This window comes from Pongo pygmaeus, chromosome 1 (assembly GCF_028885625.2).
Source record: "Pongo pygmaeus isolate AG05252 chromosome 1, NHGRI_mPonPyg2-v2.0_pri, whole genome shotgun sequence".
In the NCBI taxonomy this organism is placed as follows: Eukaryota; Metazoa; Chordata; class Mammalia; order Primates; family Hominidae; genus Pongo; species Pongo pygmaeus.
In genome coordinates this window covers 36,738,023-36,742,936 of record NC_072373.2, presented here as the reverse complement: position 1 = coordinate 36,742,936, position 4,914 = coordinate 36,738,023, and the positions used below count along the sequence as shown (strand labels likewise).

At 48.6% G+C, this 4,914-nt stretch overlaps 1 pseudogene; it reads left to right on the top strand.

The window, feature by feature from the left end:
* Positions 1-433: 433 nt before the first annotated feature.
* On the top strand, positions 434-4,632 carry LOC129035210 (riboflavin kinase-like; annotated as a pseudogene).
* The last annotated feature ends 282 nt before the right edge of the window (positions 4,633-4,914 follow it).

The window sequence follows — 4,914 nt, the reverse complement described above, 5'->3', positions numbered from 1 at the left end:
AGGCATGAGCCACTGTGCCCGGCCGCTAAGTGTCTTTAATTGCGTAGCAGAGACACTAGCTGTCCCACTGTAAATACCTTCTCCTTCTCCCTCAATACTAGAACCTCCAACTTGTGTCTGGATCCAAGGCTGTCTGGAGTAAAGACTATGCTTCCCAGCCTTCCTTGCAGCTAGGTGTGGTCATGTGACTAAGATCTGCCAATGAGATCAGTAAATGGAAAGATGTGATCAGGGCTGATAGTTACCCCACATGCCCAGGTAGAGATGTACCTGTTGTTTATAGCTGGCATTCGTTCTGATTAACTGAAACCCATGCCTTACTGGTCGTTAAATATTTTCAAAATTACTCCTGGTGTAAAACTTTCAGGAAGTCTCCTTAAAGGGACAGGCATGTCCTTCTGCCATCCTTCAGTCTTCCTTCCTGCTGGCTAGAATGTGGACCCTGATCACTCACTCCACTTTGGATCATGAAGATGAGGGCCACAACCTGAAGAGGGTGAAACTGAAAGCTGGAAGGGTCCTGGGTCTCGGTGACTCCTTGGATGGCCTACCTTTGGACTTTTACGTGAGAGAAGAAAATCTTTTTGTGTTAAGTCACTGGTCATTTGTGTTTTCAGTCTTTCTCAAAATAACTGTATTCTAGGGTTTGCTCTGACCATGCTGCTTAACAAACAACCCTGAAATCTCAGATGGCAATTGTATTTATTTCTCATTCACTAGCCTGCACATCGGATGTTGTGGCTGTGCTTCAGGCTGTGGGTCTTTGTCCTGGGACTAGCAGACACTCAGGACAAGCTCTAGCAGACACTCAGGACAAGCTCTCCTCATGACCAGTAAAGCTCAGGAGACGAAGCCAAAACACACAAACCCATTTAAAGCTCCTGCTAGTGTTGCTCTCATATTCCATTGGCCAAAACAAGTCACAGGACAGCCTGACATCAAGGGGAGAGAAAATAGGGGAAGAAAGGATAAACACCTGCTGTTGATACACAGAATTGATACATGTGCAACCCAGGCCGACAGCTGCACAGGCACCAGGGTCTTCTGAGCATTCTGGGCTCCTTCCAGCCCTCCCAGCATCACTGAGGCGGGGTGGGGGAACCACTGCTCCCTCCCTGATCATGGCCTGAAATTCCAAGTGTTTGCCCCCCACCCCAACCCCGAGGACACTACCAAGTAGGTGGCAACAGGAAAGTCTCTCTTCCTTTTACTGCCCCTCTCTACAGTCACCCCAGACCACACACCAGGCTGTACAGGTGTCTCTGGCAGTCTTTCCCAAAGGGGTGAGGGGAAATGTTAAAGCTGGGAGCTCTGCTGCCTTACATTTGTGTGTCTCCCAAGGTTCCCCTTCTTCCAAACTTCCTTTGAGAATTTCAACCCACTGGCTGTGTGCAGGTCCTTCCCACACATCCAGGAGCACCTGGCACTTCTGGAAGTTTGCTCAGAAGAGGAAGGAAGTGCATTTCCTACAGTTCCCCAATAAACCTCTCCCAGGGCCTCATCGTCCAACTGCCAGGACCCACCCTCAATTCATTAACCATAAGGTTTAGGGAGGGGATTTGGCAAATCAGCCTCAGCCATATCCAAATGCCTGAAAGAAAGCACCAAGAGAAGTTGGGGGGCAGGGTGAACGTTGGGGATATTGCCAGTAGGTAATGGGTCTGGGGGAAGAACAGACCTGGAAGATTTTACCACTGACTATGTGACCTCTGGCAAACCAATCTCTTTTCTGGGCCTTTATTTGTTTTAGTGTTGTTTTATTTCTTGAAAGAAGGGGATTGCCCTTGATGGCATTTAAGGTTTCTTCTAGTTCTAACAGCCTGTGATCTAAGGAGCAAGGGGTGAGAAGGAAAAGACCAGCATGTGGGTGCCCAGAGGGACACAGCACGGTGGGGGCCCAGTCATCTGGGGATAGCATTAGGCTAAAGTTCAAGTTCTTCAGCCCTTATCAGATTGTAGTCCTTATCACCAAGCTTAGCTTTACCTCTCAGCCACATTCAGGGCCGTGGACTAAGGCCACGAAAATTGTGCACAACAGGGGCTACCTATCATGACGACTGCAGTATGTATGGCATCCCCCGGAGTTACAGCAGTTCTGTCCTCATCGGTCACCACTCTCTGCCTCAAACCTCAGTTCCAGCAACTCCAAACTACCTTCAGTTCTCAGCACACGTCATGGTGCCTTCCACAGTTCCCTCTCCCTGCTACACCACTATCCCTTGGTCTCCCTTCCCCTGCCCCCACCTTCCTCTGACTATTGCCTACTCACCCTTCAACATTCAGCTGAGTCTCCTCCCCACCCAGGTTCGGAGCCCCTCTGCGTCACTCCCATAATGCCTTATTACTGCTCTCACTACACTGTATTGTACCTATCTGCTGTGAACCTCAAACTACTGTCTTACTAGACTCCAAGCTTCCTTGGGGGCTGAGGGGAGAAATTGTATCTTATCTATCTTATTTTATGCCCAATGTCTTTCACAATACCAGACAAACGATAAACGGGCAATTTTTGATGCATGAACAAAGAAACAAACGAACTGGGAAGGAAAACTAAAAGGAATGTCACATGTAGATGGTATAGGCCACCTTTGTTTCTCCCCCACACCCCAGCTGCCACACATACTACATCTATAATTCAGTGAAATCATGTCAATAAACACCAAGGGTGAACGGTAACCTTTGAGCTAGGGAAAATAAATTGCCCGGGGAAGAAGCCTGTTGTCTGGTGGGCGAGAAAAGCCTTCCTTAGTGATGGTGGAGAAGAGAGTAAGGTTGGGGTGTAAGGTCGACTGGGGGCAGGATAGTCAGGAACGAGGTCTCGAGGAGAGCAGGACTTGAGGGGCCAGTGGGGAAGAGGCTGGGTTTGGTGGGCAGATGGACACCAAGCTGTCACACACCTGTGGCTCCACCAAGACAAGAAAGAGCCTGTGGCCTGACCAGAGAGGGGGAAGAGGATTTGAGTTGGAAATCTGAGTATGAGGTGTATGAGAGCAGTGAGAGAGCTCCAGCTGATGGGGACTGAGACACAGAGGGACCCAGAGGGCAGAAGGAAGTGGTGTCCCTCCGCCCCCTTCTCCCACTCCCTCGGACTGTGCCCAAGGTGTCCAGAGCTGCCTCAAGCCGGGTGGTCTAAGCAGGAGACTTGGTGACGCTCCTTCAGGGACTGGCTTCAGGAAGTTAAGTGGGCCTGATAATCTGGCGGAAATTTCTGTTTGTTTAGAGAAGATGATTAAAATTGCCTAGTCGCTGGATTTGAATACTCAAGAATGAGTTTAACTGAGAAGAGAATGTTTTTTTTTAGATGAGGCAATAACCCACCATTGCTGGGTTTGTTTGCACCAAGAGGAAGAACTTAAATATCTGAAACGTAACATGTCCTAAGATGATGGCCGGGGTGGGAGCCAGGGCTGTCATGAAGTGTAAGGATTGAACCTTACTCTGAAACCTCCATCAAAGAGGTCTTTTAGCACGGATTAAAATCCAGGCATTCACCTCAACATACCCTATGAATCTGCCCTCTCTGGAGCCAGGAGCAGCCAGTTCAGGACTTTCACTGGCCTGGCACCCGGCCCCGGTCTCACTTCACTTCCCACCGCAGTCTGTCGGCCGAGAGGCAGCACCGTGCGCTTGCAAGTGTTTGGGCTGTGTGCGCATGTGCAGTTGCGGGTGTGCGCATGCACATCGCTGGCTGTGCGCGGTCTTGCAGCGTGCTTAGGCAAACCTCACCCCCACCTGGGTCCGGGGCCTCAGGCCTGGTGAAACTGATGCTGTGCGAACACGTGTTTGATTCAGTTTAAATGGAGGTGGTGCGGACGAATCAAAGTTTTGCATCAATACGGTAGAACTTGCATAATCCAAGACCACCTGTTTCTTCTCTCTGCCTTCCCCATCCAAATCATCCCCAAATCATCCCTGAGAAGCCTCTGCTCCCATCAGTGTCATCCCTGCGGGCCCCCATCAGAGAAGTGTGTGGGAGAAGCAGGTGCAGGTCACAGTCCTCCCTAGTCCGTCTGCCTCAGAAACTATTCCTGGAGTCGGTGGCGTGAAGGACCCACCACCACGTGTCGTGGGCATTTGCCCCAGCACAGAGTTCACACCCCGTCCCCCAGTGGACCCCCTTGTGCGGGGGTCTGGGCAATGCGTGGACTGGCCACAGCCCGTGCCCCAAGCGAGTGGACTGCATTCTGAGGCACCTGCTCTATTTCTGCCCAGGCCAGGTGCTGTGGATCCAAGCACTGGGCATGGCCACAGCGAACTTTCCTGAACAAGTAGTACTCTTCCAGCTGATGAGTGCACTGGCATTTATTATGGTTGGGCCAGTGCTGGAAGTGGAGATGTCTATAAGATGATCATGAGGATAGGATGGAACCCATACTCTAAGAAAACAAAGAAGTCCATGGAAACGCATATCATGGGTATCTTCAAAGAGGACTTGCGTGGCGAGATCTTCAATGTGGCCATCCTTGGCTACCTCAGACCTGAAAGAACTTTGCTTCTTTAGAGTCACTTATTTCGGCAATTCAAGGTGGTATTGAGGAAGCTAAGAAACGCCTACATTTACCAGAACATTTGAAACTTAAAGAAGACCATTTCTTCCAGGTTCCTAAAAGCAAAATAATGAATGGCCACTGATAAAAAAAAAAAAAAAATCTTATTTATTCATTCACTGTATTCTAGTATTTCACTGCTTACAACTGTCCAGTCTCACCTTGGTTATAGTTTTAAAATCAAACATTTTCCCACAGCTGTGAACTAGTTTAAACAAAACAACGTAGTTACTATATTGTGCTTCAATCGTTAAATTATTAATAGGTTTTATTTATTTAAATACATAAGACGCTTTATTTAAAAATAAAGATTTTCAAAATATGTTGATTAGAATGTACCACTAGAAGGGTATTAAGTGTCTTATAA